Source organism: Zingiber officinale, chromosome 1A (genome assembly GCF_018446385.1).
Source record: "Zingiber officinale cultivar Zhangliang chromosome 1A, Zo_v1.1, whole genome shotgun sequence".
Taxonomy (NCBI): Eukaryota; Viridiplantae; Streptophyta; class Magnoliopsida; order Zingiberales; family Zingiberaceae; genus Zingiber; species Zingiber officinale.
In genome coordinates, this window is record NC_055987.1 from 60698865 (window position 1) to 60723700 (window position 24836).

Sequence of the window (24836 nt, forward strand, 5' to 3'; positions counted from 1 at the left end):
GTTGTCGGAGTACACCTATCCTCCTACCCCAAATCATAAATGGGGGAGCGCAATGCTCTCATCTCTCGGTACACGATGACGGGGAGGAATCCCAGCCGGATAACACGTTGTGTCACACTACCCATGAGCGGACCAACGGTGCCTAACAGAGTCCCTGCTGCAACACACTCTACCTGAATCGACCACTAACCCATGAGTGGTGGTGTGTGAAGATCCATGTAACTGGCAATGTGCTCACAATAATGGAGTGAACTATCGCATAGCATGCAATCATGCAAATGGTGCATGGCACTAACCACAACATATCCTGACCTAATCCATATATATATAAGTGCGTCATAGGTCAACGAATCAAATCAAATCAAAGGTACACAAGGTATAAAATCTAGGTCCTGAACATGGTGAAGCATGATAAATCACTACCCCTATAAGCATGTATCAACAGGTAAGGAATACATGAGATGTAAAACAAACAATCAATCAATCATGTAACAATTATCGGGTAGTGATTAACCGAAATAAATAAGAAACATAATTAATGCAACTTGTTATATTCACTACTATGTATATCAAATGACATAAGTCAAAAGTACCCGCCTCCAAAGAACAAGATCCAAATCCGAAATAGATCCCTCGTCGAGACACCGTCTCGAATCAAAGTCCTGTACCAATCAATATATATACATTTTTATTTAGCTACAACTCATATAAATAGCTAAATAAAAATCTCTAACACTAAATTAGGGCAAAACCCTAATCATATAGCATTAATCCTACCAAAATTAAATCCAACGATTATTTAGGGTTAATTGCCTTAACCCTAATCATACCATTAATTTAATTCCAAACCTAATCCATTTCACCCTTCAAATTAGAAATTGCTACTAACCTAGTCAACCTGAACTCAATAAAATTTGAGTCTAATCTCATTCCTAACCTTTCCTTCAAATCAGTACACACTACAACATAAGAAACAATTGCACTACACGTTACCTCAATTCTCACAGCCCCCTATTGATGCTAGAAATTGTTGCCGAAGTCACAGCGAAGTTGCTGCCAGGAACCTTGTGGCTTCTGTGGCAGCAACACAAAGAAAATTTCCAAGCATTAGAACAGCAAGCACCCGGAACTAGGGCATAATGGAAAATCAAAAGGGAAAGGTGATTGAGGTCGGCTTACCCTCGAATCAGCAGTTCCTTCTTCGGCGACTGGTTCCAGCGGCTGTTGAATACTGGCTAGGGCTACACTGGCGATAACAACAAGAAGAACTGAGGAAGAAGGCACAATCTAGGTCACCAATCATAGATCAAAAAAGAGGAAGGATCGGTAGCTTACCCTCGAAGTCCTAATTGTCCCTTCCACGCCGACGATCTAGATCACAGCAAGAACAGCAACACCCCTATTCCGGCGTCAGCACTGCTCCGTGCGGGGGAGAGAGCGATCGACACGAAGATCAGAGGGGAAGGAAGGTAGAGGCTTCCAGTGATCGGCGCTAGGGCTCTTTGGACCGGCGGCGCAGGGTCGGAGTGGTGACGACGCGGCTAGGGCTCAGCTCCGGGATGAAGAGAATATGGAGTGGCGTCGACTTCTCCCCTTGGTCATGGATTAAGCACGAGGGAGAGAGGAAAACCGCCGGGGTCGGCGGTTAGAGCTCCAGCGGTTAGGGCTCGGAGGTGTCTGGCGCGCAGCGAGGCTCGAGCACTCGGGTTCGGCGAGTAAGAGAGAACGGCGGAAAGAAAATAAAGAAAAGGCAAAATAAATAAAGAAAAGAAATTAATAAATTCAACTTTTCCTCATTTAAATGGGGTAGCCTAAACAGGCTTTTCCGGACCCCGTTTTTATCCCCGTCAACTCGTCCGTACAAACTCCGAAAAATTCCCGAAAAATTTCCAAAAATTCCAGAAAATTTCCTTATTAATATTCTCCCATTTTCTGGTATTTTACACCGAGACTCTCCAAGCATCCCTGACTCATCTATCTGTTACCTGGCAAAAGAAAACAAATTGCGAGGTGGTGAGTATTGGAACTCAGCGGGTATAGAAAAGATAGTGCATGAACATAGTCAACAAATAAAAAATGCCCAAAAGGAATACAGTCTCATAAGAGAAGTAGAATATACAAAATGAAACCATAAACAATGCTCATACCTGGAACCATATCCTAGGCTAGATATAGAAGTTCAAGAATGGTACTAATCTGCTACAATACTGCTCGTAACTACAGAGGTAATTTGTAAAACATATAAACATTTCTAATAAATAACCCAAGGTCTAACCACCTACAACGAGAGCATATCTCAACATAAGACAGCATATCAGCATAAGTGAACAACAGCAAGAAGAAACGACAACATAAATATACCACATCAGCATAAGTAAGCAATAATAACATAAGTAAACAGCAGCAGCCAAAGCAGGCATAATAACAGCGTATGCACGGATGGTCACCCCGCCCACCTCTCTGTACCATGACCCCTGTATGGTCGAGAGGCCGGATCAATGACAACTGTACCACCCATAGGCTACCACTCCCGCGAGTGACCGGATGGACAGGTGCTGAGTAGCTAACTAGCTACACAGCGAAGGGGGTCCCTGCTGCTCGTACTCCAGCTACCACTCACACGAGTGGCCGAGTGCGGCACGACAGGACAAGCGACATCAACTACAGCTACCACTCTCTCGAGTGGCCGAGGATGCGGCATGCATGCAATGACATGATGCGAACAATGCAACAGTCATCATATATATATAAGCAAAAACGGGTATGCTACATGAAGCCAGCATGCTCAATATCATACATAAATAAGCAACAGTCAAAGCATACAAATATGGTATCTAGTATCTGCTACCGATCATGGACAACAAAAGAGACTGTATAGATATGGAAACGAATTTCTCAAAGATTGCGTGGAAGTATCAAGCGCAGGAAAGTAAGAGTGAAGTCAAGGTAAACAGTCCTTATCCAAAATAATTCATGCATTAAGGTCAAAGTTCTAAAAGAAAACAAAGCAAGAAGTACCCGCCTCAAAAATGGAGATCGTATCCGAAAGATCCCACGTTGAGACCCTTGTCTCGAATCCAAGTCCTGCAAATCACGTGATGTACAATTTAACTAATTTTATAAATAACAACTAGCTAAACTCAAACCCAACTTAATTAAGGAAAAATCCTAATCCAACTATGAACCTTGATTCAACCCAAATCCATCCAGAGATTAAGGCTATCTTCCAAAACCAAAACAATATTGAGGTTGATTCAAAATATACAAATCTATCTAGGAGATTTAGCTAACATGAAAAGAAACAACGACCATATCGGATCCGATTCAAAATCCACCAAATCTGTCACAGAAGTATAAAGCCAACACAAGTTAACAAAGCTCAAGGAATAGCCCATCCAAACCCCTCACCTATCCAGAACTCCCATTAATAAAAGGAAACAAGCTTGACCCCGAAATTAGTCACCCAAGCTATCTTGAAGAAGCAAGATCACATCTAAAGGAAATCACCTCCTACCAAAATGTAACGACCCAATTTTCCCTATTTAGAGTTCTAAAAGACCTTATAAAAATCTAGAAATGCTATAGAAATATTCTAGAGATTTTTAGAAATTTTTAGAATATTTTTACGTAATTTTTGGAGGTCGTTTAGTAGGGTTACAAAAGAAAGAAGTTTTTTTTAAAAAAAAAAAATTTGTAGAAGCTAGGTTTCGAACCCAGCTCCTCGGACCCAAGCACAGCCGGCCTGACCAACTGAGCTAAGCAAGTTATGTTAAATATATATGGTGCGAAATATTCTTAAGCCGTAGTTAGATAATAGAAAGCCTAGTTATAAAGGGATTAAGTTTTTCCCTTTCTCCCGAAACCTAATCTCGCGATTCCTCCTTCTCTCGCGACGGCGCTTCCCTTCTCGGGCGAAACCGCAGCCAAGGCTAGGGTTTCCTCCCTCCGGCGCCGGCGAAGGGTTTTTCCGGCTGGTCTTCACCGTACGTGATCACCTCGACGAGGAGAACTCGAAGACGCAAGAAGAAGCCGAAAGCAAGTTTCTCCCGAAGCCCTAGCAGCCACTTTCCGTCGGTTGTAAGTCCAAGAAATCCAAGGTGAGTTGCTTCTCACCTGCAGTAGGAGTAGTTTCGAGCTTCGATTTGCTTTCTTTGCTTCCATTGTAGTTCGGATTCGGTTTTGAGGGTATTAGGTAGTAGCTGGTTTGGTTTCTGATGCAGAAATTGGATTCCTCAGTAGGATTTAGCAGTAGGATCCATAATTTAGCTTTAAGGTTGTGTTAATTCTGTAGTTAGCTCTTGTTAAATCTGTAGTTAGCTCCTGTAAGCCTAGTATTGTGATTTCCGGTAGCTTTAAGGTTGTTTATGTTCCTTAGTGATGCTTTCAGATTTTGGAACAAATTGTTTTATTTGTTTATGTTCCTTAGTAGACCTATTCTTTTGTAGCTTAATTAGACATGCCAATTTGATTTCCTTTATAGCTCACTGGACCAGCATGTGTTTATTAAGCATTTTAGCTTCAGTTTTGATGTATATACATATATATGCACATTGAGTATTATGAGTTAGTTTAATCTGTTGGTTCCTTTAGTTTCTGCCGTGAGTCTTAAAGGAAGAATATGCATGATTAAGTTTAGTTTTTGGATGCCCTAACTAATGTTTCGAGCATGAACAGTTTTAAGCTTAAGGTTGAGTTTTAATTCCTTCCTTTGTATTCGGATTTTTCCTATGGCTTCCAGATCATGCTTTACAGAATAGGGTAGCTAGGGACCTATTTGCTTGATGCTTATGTTCTGTTATAGCATGCTTAAAGGTATTCATTTGCTTGATGCTTATGTTCTGTTATAGCATGCATGTCCTGAATTTAGTCTTGTACATGTGCAGATTGATATTTCATTTATATCATTGAAACAAGCATTATAAAGGTTTTAATTCCAGCATGTATTAGTTTTGTTTTGTGCTATTTGCTGGATATGAATAAGCATGCTTTTATTAGTAAATGCAGAACTTAGTTTGAGTTCCTTTCATTGCTGTTTAGTATTTCCTGATGAAGCATGATATTCTGTTAATTCCATGCAGCAACGATTCCTTTATTTTCTAGATTCTATTGCATGCCTAGTAGTTGAATTTGTTTTACTTTCACAGCATGCTTAAGTTGTTCTAGTTTCCTAATTGCTATTGGAATAACATGAGCAGTTCTATTTTAAGCATGCAGATTTAGTTTTCAGCCTTTAGTTATTTACAGTTTTACATTTAGTTTAAGCTTGTATACAGAATTTCCAGTACGTAGGGTGTGTTCTAGTGCACACCAAGTGCTTGATAAAATGCTTAGCTCAATATAATGCTACAGTAGGCATTTTAATAGCTTAGTTAATGCAGTAGAAGCATTTAAAATCACTTATTTAGACTACGGTCCAATGGGTGGGCTCCCACAGTCGCCTCTAGGTTCAGATAACCTAGTTCTAGGTTCAGATAACCTAGTTAAAGCAAGGTAAGAAAATTAGCTATGAAATCAGTATTTTATTTTCAGCAATGGCACTGTACTGGATTAGATATCCATTGGGTTGGGCTCCCACAGTCGTCCCTAGGTTTAGATAACCTAGTAAACCCTACTAGACTCGGAACTTGCAATCCCGGGTTTAGTTAGGGATGCGCGCACAGCAAGTACAGTTGCCGGGCCCATCAGCAGCATGATTATTATTTTAATCTATTATGTAAATAGTTTTCAAAACTTCACAAATTAGTTATGTGAATACAAGTTAGACTCGGTTTAGCACTAATTAGTTCAACTTATGTATCAGTTCAGTTTCTTATTGATACACATGATAGTTCTATGATTAGTTTTACATGTTAGCTTTTCAGTTAGTATGATTCCTTTATTGGTTTATGAGCATGATTAGCTGTACATGTTTAGTATTTCAGTTAGTATGATTCCTTTATTGGTTTATGAGCATGATTAGCTGTACATGTTTAGTATTTCAGTTAGTATGATTCCTTTATTGATTCATGAGCATGATTAGTTATACATGTTAGCTTTTCAGTTAGTTTCTTTGCTATTTATGAGCATGATTAGTTATACATGTTAGCTTTTCAGTTAGTTGATTTCTTTGCTATTTATGAGCATGAGTAGTTTTACATGTTAGCCTTCAGTTTTAGCATGTCTTTATTTGTATACATGCATATCGAGTTTTGTGAGTAGATAGCGCTCACTAAGCTTTATGCTTATAGACTGCATTTCCTCCTACTGCAGATAAAGGAAAAGCTAAAGTATAAGGAAGAAGGCGACAAGGAGATGCTGTGACGGTGTGTGATGTGTGGACTATGGAGATCCTTGAGACTTAGCTAAAGAACTCACTTAGTTTAAGATTTGTTATGTTTCATTTTCTTTTCTCCTTAATGCTATGATGAAGTTGAGATTGTAATTGAGTTTATTTCCGCATTTGTAGTTTGATACCTCCTATTGTTGGAGTGATATGGTTGTTTGCCATTGCTAGAGTAGTTTCATATTTTTATTGTGCTATTATACTACGTGGTTGTGAAAATATCTGTTCCAGCCGCCTGTGGCTGTGTATATAGTGTTTGTATCCCAGTTTGGGGTCACCGGTACAGGGGAGATTCTGCCGAAATTTTTCGATAGGGATTTCTCGAAGTTAAGTAGCGTACCGGTTGAGTAGAGTTAGTAGTCAAGTAGCGTCCACCTTTAGAGAATAGTAGTAGTGTAGAAAGGTGGGTCGTTACAGTTGGTATCAGAGCAGTTCCCATTCTCCAGCATCACACACATCAGCATCAGTCTTGCCGTCTTCCAAGTAAGAATACCTCTTCTCTTATCTATGTTTTCTGCTTTCATGTTTATAGATAACTAAAGCATGTTAATATTCGATAGCATTTGACATGATAGTAGTAGTTACCTATAGCATGATTGTATTAGTTATGCATGTTCTCTACCCATTTAGAAAATGGTATGAGGACGCCCAGCTAGAAGGGCACCAGCTACTGAGCCCCAACATGAGGCAGGCAGTTCAGTGCCTCCCCTAGACCTTACAGCATTAGTGGCTCAGTTATAGCAGCAACTAGTAGAACAGCAACATGAGATAGCCACCTTAAAGGCTAATCAGCAGAATACTCCTACCGTCACCTCGGAACCAAACATAGCAACCCCAGTAGTTATAGAGGTTCCACCAGTCCAGCCTACAGCACCAGTAGTACTAGTAGCCCCAGCAGCAGAAACCAGAAGAGAAGCCTATCTGATCCAGTGGCAGAGAGTCAAGCCAGAGAACTTCCCAGGCACCAGTGAACCATGGGATGCTTCCGGCGTGGTTCAAAACACTGGAGAGGACGATGGAGCTTCTAGACTGGCCAGAACAGGAAAAAGGTGAAGTATGCCTCCTTCTGTCTGACAGGAGACGCATGCATATGGTGGGAGAGAATCAGAGCGAAGCGCCCAGTGAGCTAGATGACATGGGCAGACTTCGAGGGAGAATTCTTCGAGGAGTTCTTCCATATGCGAGTCACGAATCGCCACTACGACGAGTTCACGGAATTTCGTCAGGGCAACCTATCAGTTGGGGAAGCCGTGAAGAAATTCAACAGGTTGGCTCGTCTATGCCCAGAACTAGTCAGCACAGAGAAAGAACGAGTCCGGTTGATGCTCAAAATGCTGAGGCCGGAAATAGCTATGAACGTGGCTGGTGGCATTCATAGGCCACAAACCACGGAGGAACTAGTAAGTAGTGCTCTGATCACCGAGCACTACCAGAACAGCATCAAGCAACAGAAGCAAGCCTTCTCAGAGTCCAAGGGACAAGGAGGCTCAGGTGCCCAGAAACAGCAGGGCCACCGCTCACATGGCTCTAACGGGAAAGGGAACTCCAGCAACAAGTGCAAATCAGGGAGTTACCCAAAAGGACCAGCTAGCAAACAGCCTCGTTATCCCAAGTGTGCTACTTGTGAGAAATTCCACCCAGGAATTTATCGCAAGGGTACACGCGGATGCTTGAATGCGGACAAGAAGAGCATATGACCAAGCAATGCCCGAACAAGACCAGTTTTCCTGCACCACAGCTGATTCAGTACGGAAGTCAGCCAGCACAGCTCCATCAGATGCAGGCAGCTTTAGATGGTCCACATATCAGCCAGGGCAGACTAGAAGCCCCCTCAGCTACGACCAACGCGAGGATCCACTCACTGACCAGAGAAGATGTAGCGAATGCCTCGACAGTTGTTACAGTTCAGATTAGTATTTTACAGCAAAGTACAACTGTCTTATTCGATACTGGGGCAACCCATTCTTATATAGCCAGGGCGTTCGCCGATAAGTTAGCAATACCTCCAGAGGTACTCAGTAGTCAGTTTCTGATGACCCTACCTTCGGGAGAAATTATGGCATCCACGCACTGGCTCAGAGCAGTGCTAGTCATTATAGCAGACAGAGAACTCTTTTGTGATATGATAGTGCTAGACATGATTAACTACGATGTCATATTTGGAATGAACTTCCTGATCAGATACGGTGCCTCCATAGAGTGCCGTAAACAGAAAGTCGTATTCCAACTTGAAGCAGAAGCACAGTTCGAGTACATCGGAGAACCCAAGAGAAAAAGGGCAAGTTAAGTCCTCGATGCGTAGGACCCTACCCCGATCACAGAGAGAATTGGGAAGGTAGCTTACAAGCTAGACTTACCTCAAGATATGTCAGCAATACACAATGTATTTCATGTCTCCATGCTAAAGAAGTGTATTCACGACCTTAGCCAAGTGATTCAGCCTCAGACAGTGTAGATCCAAGAGGATCTTAGCTATGAGAGCAGACACGGATAGTGGACAGAGCAGACAAGATACTAAGAAACAGAGAAGTGTCATTAGTAAAAGTCATCTGGTAGAACCAGAAGCACGAGAAAGTTACTAGGGGAGCGTGGAGACAACATGAGACAGAAATATGTCCAGAGTTATTCTAAGTTCGAGGACGAACTTTTTATAAGGGAGGGAGAATTGTAACGACCCAATTTTCCCTATTTAGAGTTCTAAAAGACCTTATAAAAATCTAGAAATGCTATAGAAATATTCTAGAGATTTTTAGAAATTTTTAGAATATTTTTACGTAATTTTTGGAGGTCGTTTAGTAGGGTTACAAAAGAAAGAAGTTTTTTTTTAAAAAAAAAAAATTTGTAGAAGCTAGGTTTCGAACCCAGCTCCTCGGACCCAAGCACAGCCGGCCTGACCAACTGAGCTAAGCAAGTTATGTTAAATATATATGGTGCGAAATATTCTTAAGCCGTAGTTAGATAATAGAAAGCCTAGTTATAAAGGGATTAAGTTTTTCCCTTTCTCCCGAAACCTAATCTCGCGATTCCTCCTTCTCTCACGACGGCGCTTCCCTTCTCGGGCGAAACCGCAGCCAAGGCTAGGGTTTCCTCCCTCTGGCGCCGGCGAAGGGTTTTTCCGGCTGGTCTTCACCGTACGTGATCACCTCGACGAGGAGAACTCGAAGACGCAAGAAGATGCCGAAAGCAAGTTTCTCCCGAAGCCCTAGCAGCCACTTTCCGTCGGTTGTAAGTCCAAGAAATCCAAGGTGAGTTGCTTCTCACCTGCAGTAGGAGTAGTTTCGAGCTTCGATTTGCTTTCTTTGCTTCCATTGTAGTTCGGATTCGGTTTTGAGGGTATTAGGTAGTAGCTGGTTTGGTTTCTGATGCAGAAATTGGATTCCTCAGTAGGATTTAGCAGTAGGATCCATAATTTAGCTTTAAGGTTGTGTTAATTCTGTAGTTAGCTCTTGTTAAATCTGTAGTTAGCTCCTGTAAGCCTAGTATTGTGATTTCCGGTAGCTTTAAGGTTGTTTATGTTCCTTAGTGATGCTTTCAGATTTTGGAACAAATTGTTTTATTTGTTTATGTTCCTTAGTAGACCTATTCTTTTGTAGCTTAATTAGACATGCCAATTTGATTTCCTTTATAGCTCACTGGACCAGCATGTGTTTATTAAGCATTTTAGCTTCAGTTTTGATGTATATACATATATATGCACATTGAGTATTATGAGTTAGTTTAATCTGTTGGTTCCTTTAGTTTCTGCCGTGAGTCTTAAAGGAAGAATATGCATGATTAAGTTTAGTTTTTGGATGCCCTAACTAATGTTTCGAGCATGAACAGTTTTAAGCTTAAGGTTGAGTTTTAATTCCTTCCTTTGTATTCGGATTTTTCCTATGGCTTCCAGATCATGCTTTACAGAATAGGGTAGCTAGGGACCTATTTGCTTGATGCTTATGTTCTGTTATAGCATGCTTAAAGGTATTCATTTGCTTGATGCTTGTGTTCTGTTATAGCATGCATGTCCTGAATTTAGTCTTGTACATGTGCAGATTGATATTTCATTTATATCATTGAAACAAGCATTATAAAGGTTTTAATTCCAGCATGTATTAGTTTTGTTTTGTGCTATTTGCTGGATATGAATAAGCATGCTTTTATTAGTAAATGCAGAACTTAGTTTGAGTTCCTTTCATTGCTGTTTAGTATTTCCTGATGAAGCATGATATTCTGTTAATTCCATGCAGCAACGATTCCTTTATTTTCTAGATTCTATTGCATGCCTAGTAGTTGAATTTGTTTTACTTTCACAGCATGCTTAAGTTGTTCTAGTTTCCTAATTGCTATTGGAATAACATGAGCAGTTCTATTTTAAGCATGCAGATTTAGTTTTCAGCCTTTAGTTATTTACAGTTTTACATTTAGTTTAAGCTTGTATACAGAATTTCCAGTACGTAGGGTGTGTTCTAGTGCACACCAAGTGCTTGATAAAATGCTTAGCTCAATATAATGCTACAGTAGGCATTTTAATAGCTTAGTTAATGCAGTAGAAGCATTTAAAATCACTTATTTAGTCTTGCTTCAGCTTATATGGGACTACGGTCCAATGGGTGGGCTCCCACAGTCGCCTCTAGGTTCAGATAACCTAGTTCTAGGTTCAGATAACCTAGTTAAAGCAAGGTAAGAAAATTAGCTATGAAATCAGTATTTTATTTTCAGCAATGGCACTGTACTGGATTAGATATCCATTGGGTTGGGCTCCCACAGTCGTCCCTAGGTTTAGATAACCTAGTAAACCCTACTAGACTCGGAACTTGCAATCCCGGGTTTAGTTAGGGATGCGCGCACAGCAAGTACAGTTGCCGGGCCCATCAGCAGCATGATTATTATTTTAATCTATTATGTAAATAGTTTTCAAAACTTCACAAATTAGTTATGTGAATACAAGTTAGACTCAGTTTAGCACTAATTAGTTCAGCTTATGTATCAGTTCAGTTTCTTATTGATACACATGATAGTTCTATGATTAGTTTTACATGTTAGCTTTTCAGTTAGTATGATTCCTTTATTGGTTTATGAGCATGATTAGCTGTACATGTTTAGTATTTCAGTTAGTATGATTCCTTTATTGGTTTATGAGCATGATTAGCTGTACATGTTTAGTATTTCAGTTAGTATGATTCCTTTATTGATTCATGAGCATGATTAGTTATACATGTTAGCTTTTCAGTTAGTTTCTTTGCTATTTATGAGCATGATTAGTTATACATATTAGCTTTTCAGTTAGTTGATTTCTTTGCTATTTATGAGCATGAGTAGTTTTACATGTTAGCCTTCAGTTTTAGCATGTCTTTATTTGTATACATGCATATCGAGTTTTGTGAGTAGATAGCGCTCACTAAGCTTTATGCTTATAGACTGCATTTCCTCCTACTGCAGATAAAGGAAAAGCTAAAGTATAAGGAAGAAGGCGACAAGGAGATGCTGTGACGGTGTGTGATGTGTGGACTATGGAGATCCTTGAGACTTAGCTAAAGAACTCACTTAGTTTAAGATTTGTTATGTTTCATTTTCTTTTCTCCTTAATGCTATGATGAAGTTGAGATTGTAATTGAGTTTATTTCCGCATTTGTAGTTTGATACCTCCTATTGTTGGAGTGATATGGTTGTTTGCCATTGCTAGAGTAGTTTCATATTTTTATTGTGCTATTATACTGCGTGGTTGTGAAAATATCTGTTCCAGCCGCCTGTGGCTGTGTATATAGTGTTTGTATCCCAGTTTAGGGTCACCGGTACAGGGGAGATTCTGCCGAAATTTTTCGGTAGGGATTTCTCGAAGTTAAGTAGCGTACCGGTTGAGTAGAGTTAGTAGTCAAGTAGCGTCCACCTTTAGAGAATAGTAGTAGTGTAGAAAGGTGGGTCGTTACACAAAACTGCCCAGATGAATCTAAAGCTATCACAAGAAGCAATAACATATCAGAAATCAAATCCCAAGCATGGTATCGTAGACACCAAAACCCCCAAATATCACCTTAAGCATAAAGACAACACAAAACGCCATGAACCTATCAAAGTATCACAAATCCGAAGCAACCGATCAAGGAACTTTGCGCTGAAACCATACCAAATTGCGAGCACCCAAATCCAATCGGGAAAACTAGAAATAGCGCAAGACGAAACAAGATCATCACAGAAGACTCGCATCACAATTCGTTCAACCAATCAGCATCTCAGTCAGGCATTCATACAAACAAGTACCACATAGGAAGCTCGGAACATTAACATCAAGGAACAACAACCAAAACGAACCCAAATTCATCCACAGCCAATTGAGCTTCGGAAACAACCATTGACACCTACTAGCTCCTAAACCTTACCTCACAGAAGCCATGCCCACATAAAGGAAGTATTTGCCGGATTCGTTAGGGCATAGCGCGGAGAGAAGAGGCCACCAAGGCGACGATCCGACGGTGACAGCCAAACTAGAGCACGACTCTAAGAGAATTGGGAGAAGAGAAGAGGGTAATGGTCGGCTTTAGCAACCTATGGCGCGGCACGGCTTGGCGTGGTCGGCGGAGTCGGATGCGGGGAAGAAGGATGAGAAAGCTCGTCCGCTGGCGTAGGCGGTGGCAAGAGGGAGAGATTGCCGACGTGTGCTCGCGTGAGGGAGAGATCAGATGGGGAGGGCGACGACTGTGGCTTGAGAGAGGGAGAGGCCGGTGAGGGCGAGGGCTCAAGGATGAGGAAGGCTGGCTTGTACTCGCGCGATGAAGGCTCGGGAAGGAGTTGGTGCCGTGTGGAGAGTTAGGGCACGGGAGTTTTCCTTTTTATAACTTAGGGATTTTCTAATTAAACCCTAGATCCGTTCCTCAATTAACTCCCACCTCCGGGTATTCTAAATAGGCTTTTCTCGAGCCTAGTAAAGCATCCCCTTTGATTACGTCATACGAACTCCAATTAAATCCCAGAAAATTTCTAAAAATTCCTAAAAATTCCGATAAGATTATTTGTCAAATAACCTTATTTTTAATTATTATTTTGTTGTCGTATTTTACACAGACGGTGGGGTAGACGACGTTGGTGGCAGATGGTGCAAGACGAGTATGGGGGAGCGTCGGGCAAGGGCGACGAGAATCGTTGGAGGGAGAAAAGAAAAAATAGGGATTTAGGGTGGTGCGGTGAGTGATTTTCATGGAGGGAGTAAGGAAAAAATTAGATGCATGTTTGGAAAAATCAAAGTTTGTTTAATGACATCCATTAAAAACGTCATAAGAATATATCTAATTAGATTTTTATATTATTATTTTTTTAATTTTTAATTAATGTCATGATATGTATAAATTAACAACACTTTTTAATAAATGTCATTAAGAAAGTGTCAAGAAAGTCATTTTTTCTAATAGTGGCACCAGACGATTGAACTTGTATTTTGATAATGGTAAAGGAGTTCAAAATTAAGCTGTCATGATCTAGTAAGTGTAACTAAGTGTGCTGGAAAGTTTTAAGTAATATTAGGCAAAGGAAAGTCCTAGTTGAGGTTAGGTAGGTGGAAAGTCCTAACTGTGGTTAGACAACAAAGTCCTGGTTTGAGAGACTAGGCACAGTCTTGGCGAGTCGAGGACGTTGGGCAAAATTCTAGAGTCAAAGACGCTAGATGAAAATCTTAGGAGTCGTTGACACCAGGTGGAAGACTAGACAGGTCGAGAATTGGATGTCCAGCATAAAGTCCTGATGTCTCAGACACTGAGCAAAAGTCCAGACGGTCTAGAGGACCGGTCTGATAAAAGGTAAACTCTCCTGAGAGGAATAGATGAGGATGCATTCCCCAAATAGGGAGCAGTAGATGTCGGTCCGATCTAGAGTTTCAGTGAAACTCAAAGTCAGGGTCGGATAGGCGGGAGGCTGTCAAAATTATTCTTTATATACTGTTTGCCTATTATTCTAACTCTTTTTTGCAGGAAGACTATCATATTGTAGGTTAGGATTTTGCTTTGTTTAGTCAACTGAACCCCCAAGCAAAAAAGATCATATTTTAGCTCACGATGAGGTTTTGACCAAGAGATTGGTTGATCGAACAGGGAGGTTCAGTTGATCGAATGGTGGATAAACAGTGAGTTGATCATACCAGATAAGCCAGCAAGGATATTGAGATTAGTCGACTGAACGGTGGGATCGGTTGACTGAACGAAGATCTCATCAAAAGTGGCAACATCTAGATGGAAAGATGAGTCGATACAGAAGGATTAGTTGACCGATCAGGGTGGATCGGTCAACCAATAAAAGTCAAGTCATGAACAATGATCCCAAGATCAGTGGATCAGATTAGGTTCAACTTGACTATAAAAGGAGGCCTCGACCATTACTTCAGGACAATGACTTCTCATGATCTCTCTATTGCGTACTGCTCAAAAGATAAGTTAATAAAGCTGTAGCACTGCTCCGATGACGAAAGCTCGAAACTCCAACTCTCTAAGTCGTTGGTATAATTTTAATTTATAGCATTTAATCTATGATTCAATTTTACTTGTACTTATCTTTGTAATTCTATGGATTGATAGTGAATTACCCAAAGTAAACATTCAATGATTGTGGACCTTGGAGTAGGAGTAGGAGTAGGAGTCATTAAAAGACTCCGAACCAAGTAAAACCAAAAGTGTCAGCATTGATTTTATTTTCTTTTATATATTCCACTGCGTTTTACTCTATACGATTGTTTTATATGAAAAACGTGAAAGCCACAAGAGCTATTCACCCACCCTCTAGAGCAATGATCCTATAATATGTATATTTTGTATGGAGTTTAGCCTTGTGGTTTTTCTTATAATTGTTTTATGTTGTTGTGTCAAGCCGTACTAGCTCCCTGTCAGTTATTTTGGGTTTATATGTTTACTTTATGCTTTCCACTATGTTTTTGAACCAGCCATGTGGGTTGCTATTTATCTTGCATGATTGTGTTTGTTTCTAGTCGTGTGGGCTGATATTATTATTCTTGTTTAGCCATGTGATTACGTATCCATGTTTTAATTGTCACTGTTACAAGGGAGGCGCTGTATGATTTTTGTTGAACAACCTTACCATCAGGGCGTAACATGAAGAATCTTTTGTAGGACTAGATCATGCAATAGAGGAGGTGGATATCACTCATTTAAAAACACTTATTTTCTTTTAAAAACAAATCAAAGTGTAGTGGAAAAATAAATACGAGAGGACTCAAGCAGTTACTTGGTTTACAGTTCAATGACTACTACTCTAAGGTTTACAATCCCTTGGATTATTTTCAGTTAGGCAATACACTAATCTTCTTATTCTGAGAATCTCTCGAGGTAGAGAAAGTCTCATACAATGATATAGAGGATAAAAGTTACCAACAATTTTAAATGATTGAAACTTGGCTTAGGTTGTTGGTTATCGATGAAACATGGATAGATAGAGCTTGATCACAGAGCAGAGCGATAAGTTTGAAGGACTTGATTTGAATTGAACTGCTGAGTCTCAGATCCTGAGGCTTCTTTTATGACCTTCGTCCGATTGACTAAAAACCCATCAGTTGACTAAACCATCCAATCGACCGAACCTTTTATCAGATGACTGGACTATGATCTTTCCTTGTTTACTCCTATCTGATCAGATCAATCCCATGAAATTTAGTTGTTCGTGTTGGTTGGCCCTAGGAAGATCATACCGGTTCCACTGTACAAAAATTTTGTACACGTGTCGAACCTTTCCTAAACAACCTATTGTGTTCTTTAGAAGTTAAATTAGGAATCGCAAACGGAACTTAATATTATTGATTCCAAATTTAACTTATCTGTTCTTAATGGTTTAGATTTGGATCGCAAGCGAAACTTAACACTACTGATCCAAATCAACCTATGTTATAAATTTAATTAAATATTTATTTCTAAAATCAGCTCCCAGGTCAAACATGGCGAGGCACTAGACCTTCTTGGGTATGAGATCATCCACCACTGCCTTGACAAAGCCTTTAATAGAAATTCAATATTTAATTTCCTAAAATAACATTAGGTTTAACTGAAAAGAACAATCAAATCATAAATTTGAAAAACAAAAAAAACACAACTCGAATTACAAATTCGAAAAACTGGAATCTAATGCCTCTTGTATTTGGAATTCATACAAAGAAAAATAACTAGCATGATGTGGAAAACAATTACTAGTTATACCTTTTCTTTGTATGCTAATAACCTTGAGATCTTCTGCCGTATTCCTTGCCTCGCCTTGGACATCGTGTGGGCGACAATTCTCCAAGATGAACACCACCCAAAAGCCTTCTTTCTCCTTCTCTAAAATTTGGCCACCACCACAAGAGAACAAAAGAGAGCAAGGGGAAAAGAAGAGGGAGAGGGCTGGCCACAAGAGGAATCACCAACTTGAGAACAAGATTTGATAATACATGAGGCCTCCTCTCCCCTTCTTTTATATTACTTGCCCAAGGCAAATAAGGAAAGACTTTTTACAAAAATTAAAACCTTCCTCTTGTTTTTCCTTTTCCCCTTTTATTTTTCCTTTTCTTTCCTCTTGATTGATTCAATCATCAATCATTGATTCAATTGATTGAATCATGGATTATTGGGTGCTTTTAATGGTCGGCCCCTTGCTTGGACACCAAGCAAGGGTGGCCGACCACATCATCATCAAGAGAAATAATTTTTTATAAAATTTTATAAAAGAAGAAATCCTCTTATAAAATTTTACAAGCTCTCTTTCCTTATGTGGATGTTAAAAAAGGAAAGTTTTAAAAATTAAAATCAAGTTTTAAAATTTAAAATTTCTCTTCTAAAATTTCCTTTTTTAACATGGTTACAAAAATAGAAAGTTTCAAATTTAAAACTTCTTTTTCTTTTTTCTAAAAACCATGAGGATGGTTTAAAAAGGAAAGTTTTAAAACTTTTAAACTTTCTTTTAAACCATGTGGCCTAATTCAAATAAGGAAAGTTTTAAATTTTAAAATCTCTCTTTTAAAACTTGTAGATATCTACAAAGAGATGATTTTAAAAATTCAAAACACCCCTCCTATTATGAATTATTGTGGTCGACCCCTCCTTTGCTTGGGCACCAAGCATAGGGTCGACCCTCTTGAGGAGATGGTGGCGGACCCTTGGCTTGGTCACCAAGCCTTGGGTCGGCCCCCTTCTTGGACACCAAGATGGGCTTTTATTTGGATGGACTTAAGGCTTTAATGAGGCTATGACAGGGACCTAGAGGAGAAATTGGTTTTGGCCTTCCGACGAGTTTGAGTATCCCGTGTTCTCCCCGAACACATAACTCAAGTTCATCAACAATAACTCATTCCGCTAGAGAGTTATTATTACACAACCGCACCAATCCCAAATTACATTATGGGCTCCTTCTCATCATGAGTGTGTTAGTCTCCTTGTGTTTAAGATATCGAATGTCCACTAATTAATTGAGTTACTGACAACTCATTTTAATTAATGTCTTAGTCCAAGAGTAGTACCACTCAACCTTATTGTCATGTCGGACTAAGTCCACCTGCAGGGTTTAACATGACAATCCTTATGAGCTCCTCTTGGGGACATTCTCAACCTAGATGACTAGGATATAGTTTCCTTCTATAATCAACAATACACACTATAAGTAATATCATTTCTCAACTTATCGGGCCTATTGATTTATCAAGCTAAATCTCACCCTTTGATAAGTCAAAGAAATAAATACTAAATATATGTGCTTGTTATTATATTAGGATTAAGAGCACACACTTCCATAATAACTAAGGTCTTGTTCTTTTATTAAGTCAGTATAAAAAGAACTTATCGTAAATAGTCCTACTCAATACACTTAGAGTGTACTAGTGTAATTTATTAGTCAAGATAAACTAATACCTAATTACACTACGACTATTCCAATGGTTTGTTCCTTTCCATCTTAGTCGTGAGCAACTGTTTATAATTTATAAAGAACTGATAACATGATCTTCTGTGTATAACACCACACACCATGTTATCTACAATATAAATTAATTGAACAACTACACTTAACAATTAAATGTAGACATTTGACCAATATGATTCTTTTATTTAAAAAATAAATATTTACAAAAGCTAAGCTTTTAGTATACACTCTAACAGTTCGATCAACTAAATGCTTATCCAAGTGACTGGACCCTAGAATTTCCTTTATTGCTTGATCCGATATGCTCTTTTTATATGTGTTTTGTTGACTGATCCTCCTACTTAGGTGACTGAACCTTTATTTTCTTCTATGGTTGGATACAAATTTGGTCTATGCTTATCTATTTGGATCAGTGACTGAACCACAATGTTCAGTTGACCGAACCCTTTAGTCAAATAATGTATTTGTTTTTTTGCAAACCAAAGTTAGCACGATAAATATGATAGTAATCCCACAAAACAAATTTAGAAGCAAATAGTTATGCATAAATTAATCTAACAGTTAAGATTGTATGATCTTAACTTAGACACCTCCATTAGTTTCTTCAGTCAGATCAACGACTAAGGTTATCCAAACTAGGATGCATCCTTACTGTCTTCCAGAATAAAAGGTTATCCAAACATTCAGTCCAACTGATGTGTTCAAACTTCTTCTTCTTCTTAGTGACCGATCGACCCACAGGACTTTCCTTGATGTCGGATCCAATTGACCCATCGAGTGTATCGCTAAATCAGTTGATCTAGTCTTCTACCCGGTGTCTGGTCCTTTGATTCACTAAGACTTCCTTATCTAGTGTCCGGTCCTCTAACCCACTAGGTCTTTCTGATGCCTATTGTTTGGTTTTCTTGACCCATAAAACTTTCTAATGTTAAGTGACCTGCACACTTAACTCATATATTAAACACAAAATGTATAACTTTAAATCTTTTATTAGACATCAAAATACAAGTTCGATTATCGATGTTGTCTGCATCAATAATCTTTCCTTTTTTGATGTTTAATAACATAATTTAAAGTTAGAAAAAATATACCATTCTTTACTAAAATTTAACGTGTGTTTTTTAACAAAACTTGACTTTAGCTTAAAATAGTTAAACTTAATTCAAGATCAGAAAAATTGCTAATTTAAACTTAGATCACAATATTAAGTTTAAGCTAAACTAGATCAACACTTGATAACTTTAACAACTTAACCTTTAGCAAAAATGATAAGTAATATGCTTTAAGTTAAAAGTTTAATCTAATTTGAGATAACTAACTTAAACTCAATCTAAGTCTAAGTTCCAGTTCAAATTTCTTTCTAATTTTATTTTTCTCTCAACTCTAAGCTAATTTCCTCCCCTTTGACACATATCGAAATAAGGATCATTGTATAATAAAAAACTTGAAACAACTTTGTCGAAACATTGAGATTTTTGCAAAGAAAATAATATTTTTCCAAGTTAATGAAAATATTTTTACAAGGCAATAATGGAGTGCATTTGTCAAAAATATTTTCAAAGATAATAAAAAATTTCAATGTATTTGTCAAAGATATTTCCAAAATATTTTAAAGGTATATTTGAAAAGCTTTTTTAATTTTTTTAAAAGCATTTCAAAAATCTTTTTAAAAATATTTTTCAAGAGAATTTTTCAATAAAGTTTCAAAGTGTTTTCATAAATATTTTTCAAAGGCATTTAAAAAATTTTAAAAGTATTTTGAAAAATAATTTCTAATATAAGTTTTTCAACATTTTTCTAATGCAAATATGATGTATAGGCAATCAATTAGATCAAGCACATAAAAGATATATAAAACATACTAATCATGTTTTAATCTAAATGAGCAAACAACATAAGCCAAATATAGTAAGTAGTTATAAAGTTAAAACATCAAAATAAGTCACACATAACTAGGATCAACTACGCTACATAAGGTAGATAATAGTAAGGCCTAATCAAGAATCTCTAGATCCAATCGGATGAAGGTGAGGGTTGTTGGCCGATGCATTCAAATATGCCCTACTGCTCCTGTTGCATCACCTGGTACTGCTATCGTATCTCTAGTTGCTACTGGGCGAACTAGTCAAGACGTCCGTCGATTATTTCCAAACGTCCATTGATCAAATCTATACATCCATAGATCCTCGAAAACTCCCCTTGAGAATGAACATCTGGCTCGAAAGAGGCTGCTTGAGTGTGATTTGGTGGGGGTAGCGCTAGTAGTGGGGTATTGGGGATAGCTTCTCCATTTGGTATTTCTACTCTCACTTCCCTGGGCTTTGCTATGGGTGCTCCACGTTTGTGTCATTCCTTGAAGATTAAATATTAGGATATGACCGATGTAGTGTGTGCTTAACATGTTTCATAACACAACCAGTAGAAATAAAAATAGATAATAAAATTATTTTATTACAATACACACACCACGTGCATGCGAGATAAATCACGTAGACATAATCATAAAATAAAAATTTAAGAATAACAATTATTAGGCGTACCTTATGAATGATGCATAGGGAAAAGAGTATCAACTTTAGTGACGTCCATGAATCTTGTCTTTATTCATATCCACGCTGAGAGCTTCAAGACAACTCCGATGAGCAGCAAGGTTCATCTCTGATTGTAGTAGCCAAGTGTGGAAATAATGTGATCCAAGAGAAGGAAGAAGAAGCGAAAGCTTGAGGAAGAGAAAATTCTTCCTCTTGGCTCTTGGTGGGAGATGGCCGAGAAAGGAGAGGAGAGAGAGGAGGCTAGGTTTCAAGAATGTAAATGAATGAATAATGAATTTGTTATTAATTTTCTCTCTTCTCTATCAATATATAGAGGTTCTCTTGATGAATTGGATTAAAAAGTCCAAATCTTGCCCAAATTTCTTAACCAAAATTTGGTCCAATAATCTCTTGGTTTAGTTCACAAACAAACTAATTTGGTTCAAACCAAACCAATTTGGTTCATTACTAAACCAAAATAGGATCTAACTCTTCCATAAAAGATGTGACCCATATGCGCTTCCATTTCAATTAAATATCTTTCATATTTGCCTTTTGTCTGGTCCAACCAAACATCTTATCTATTGATTTGAAAATTAAGTTCTCAAACTTGTTTTATGTCTCTCAGATACTAGTTGTGACGACCAAAATTTCCTCAATTAGAGTCCTAAAAGTAATTTAAAAATATTTAAAAATGCTATAGAAATATTCTAGGGATTTTTAGAAATTTTTAGAGTATTTTTATGTAATTTTTGGGGGTCGTTTGGTATTTTTACAAAACGAAAGAAGTTTCGACAAAAAAATGTCCAAGCCGAGAATTGAACCCACGACCTTTGACTTGGTCAAAACCCGACTGACCAAGTGGGCAAACGGATTTTTCTGTTTAAAAAAGATAGCGAATTTATTTAAGATAGTTAACAAAATATTGGATTATAAAAGGGATAAGTTGATGTTGGATTTGTCTGTTTAGAAAAGGTAACGAATTTATTTAAGATAGTTAACAGAATATTGGATTATAAAAGGGAAAAGTTGATGTTGGATTTGTCTATTTAGAAAAGGTAGCGAATTTATTTAAGATAGTTAACAGAAATATTAAGTTATAAAAAGGGAGAACTTAGGGATTATTTTTCAAAACCTAAACCTCTCCTCTCCTTTTCTCTCCCGACGGCACAGCATCTCCTATTTGGGCGAAGGAAAAAGGGGGGGGTGGGGATCTAGGGTTCCTCTCCGGCGGCCGGCCAAGGGAGATTTCCGGGAGATCTTCACATGGTTGTGATCCTCTCGTCAAGAGGAAACCGTGAGCACGAAGGAGGGGTCAAAGCTTGCAATTCCCGCAAACCCTAGAAATTTTCTTTTCGGTTGTAAGCCCAAGAACGCAAAGGTAAGTACTTCTCACCTGCAATAGGAGTAGTTTCGGACCTTTGTTCTTCTTGAATTCGAAGCATAAGAAGCGCTTATAGTGCAGATTTTTAATTAAGCCTATAGTGCAGATTTTAATTAAGCTTATAATGCAGATTTTTATGTAGAGCTTATATTGCAAATTTTAATTAAGCGCTTATAGTGCAGATTTTTAATTAAGCCTATAGTGCAGATTTTAATTAAGCTTATAATGCAGATTTTTATGTAAGCTTATAGTGCAGATTTTAATTAAGGCTATAGTGCAGATTTTAATTAAGCTTATAGTGCAGATTTTAATTAAGTTTATAGGTGCAGATTTTAATTAAGCCTATAATGCAGATTTCAATCAAGCTTATAGTGTAGATTTTTATGTAGGCTTATAGTGTAGATTTTAATTAAGCATATAATGCAGATTTTTATGAAAGCTTATAGTGCAGATTTGAATTAAGCTTATAGTGCAGATTTTAATTAAGTTTATAGTGTAGATTTTAATTAAGCATATAGTGCAGATTTTAATTAAGCTTATAGTGCAGATTTTTAATTAAGCTTATAGTGCAGATTTTTATTTAAGCTTATAGTGCAGTTTTTTGTTAAGAATTAGTGTGCAGAATTTTATTAAATTTATAAGTGCAGATTTTATTAAGATTACAATGCAGATTTTTAATAAGCTTGAATGCAGATTTTGATTAAGCTTATATGCAGATTTTTGTTTAAACATTTCAGTTTTTAAAGAAGCATTCTTTTATTAGAAGTATTAACAAGTATAAGAAAGATAAAGAAAAGAAAGAAAAGGCCAAGGCCTTAAGTAGATCCTAAAGTCAAGACTTTAGGGATTTTGGCACACAAGGTGCTAAATAAAATGTCGAGACATTATATAATAGAAGTATTAAAAGATAACAAGTATTTTACTTTTATCAGTGACACTGTACTGGACTCTCAGTTGTCCTTGGGTTGGGCTCCCATAGTCGTCCCTAGGTTTAGATAACCTAGTAGTAACGGCACGACCGACGGTCGACGGTCGACGACCCGAGGGTCGCCAAATGGGCCGCCAAATGGGTCGGGTCGTTACAATAGTAAACCCTACTAGATTCGGGACCAGCTATCTCGGGTATAGTTAGGGATGCGCGCATAGCAAGTACAGTTGTCGGGCCCAAGAAGAAAGTTGATTATTATTTTGAAGTATTATATGTATAAGTTTTTGAACAAGTAAAGTAAGTTTTACATTAGTATAAAAGTATTAAAGAAGAAGTTTTTAAACAAGTGAAATAAAAGAATAAGTTTAGAACAAATGAAATAAGTTTCATTTTGTTTTAAAAACAGCAAGTTGAGTTTTCTTTTATGCTAGCATGTTATTTAGATTAGCTTATTGTTCTTTGCTATTAGAAGAGCATGAGTAGCTTTACATGTTTAGCATTTCAGTATGTTTGTTTCTTTTACTAGTAGATGAGCATGAGTAGTTTCCCTTTTGAGCATTCAGTTTTAGTTTTCAGTATATGTACATGCATATTGAGATTTTGTGAGTTAGATAGAGCTTACTAAGCAATTTTGCTTATAGATGCATTTCCTCTTACTGCAGATACAGGAAAAGGAAAAGTTATAGCAAAGGAAGGCTACAAGGAGGTGCGGATGGATGTGTGATGCCTGGACTATAGAAGCCTTGGGACCTAGCATAAGAATTTATTAAGATTGTCATTTATTAAGAATGTATTAGATGAGTCATTTAGTCTTCCGCTGCTAGTTAATTGTATGTTTTGAGATCTCCGAGAGTTTTAGGAATTTCTATCAACATGTGAACAAGGATAGTTAAGTAAAGTTAGTAGTCCAGTAGCGCTCCGCCCTCACAGACTAGTAGCGAGGAGGGTGGGGTGTTACAAGTTGGTATCAGAGCAGTTCCTATTCTCCAGCATCACACATCAGCACCATCCTTGTCGTCTTCAAGAAAGTATTTAATTTTTCTTTTATGCTTATTAATTGCGTTATAGAGTATCTGCTTATATGCGCTTAAGTAAGAAAAAAAATCTTGTTTTATTTTTCTATGTTTGGATACATATGCTTAGAAAAAAAATCCTCATCACTGTATAGGTATGAACCGGGAACCTAAGCCTGGGGAGCTTGCTAATTTATGTTCTGGGATGGTGGTATGATCCGGGGACCTAAGCCCGGTGAGCGCGCCAGAATCAAACAAGATGTGTTCTGGGATGGTGGTATGATCCGGGGACCTAAGCCCGGTGAGCGCGCCAGAATCAAACAAGATGTATTCTGGGATGGTGGTATGATCCGAGGACCTAAGCCCAGTGAGCGCGCCAGAATCAAACAAGATGTGTTCTGGGATGGTGGTATGATCTGGGGACTTAAGCCCAGTGAGCGTGCCAGAATCAAACAAGATATGTTCTAGGATGGTGGTATGATCCGAGGACCTAAACCCAGTGAGCGCGCTAGAATAAAGGGGAACTCCTGTCCTAAGTTCGGACCCCTACCAATCTAGCGCTAGAGTAGTTGTCTGATCAACAATTTATGTTATGGTACTACTAAGTGCAACTAGGCCACCACAATTGTATGTTTATGAGTATGCATGCAAGTATGTTCAAGTCATGTTATGTTTATATTTACGTTTATGTTTAGGTCTACGTTATGTTCATGTTATGTTTTTGCCTATGCATATGGACATGCTTGTGATCGAGTCTATCATTATGTTTAGTTCATCTACCATGCTTACATTTATGCTATCA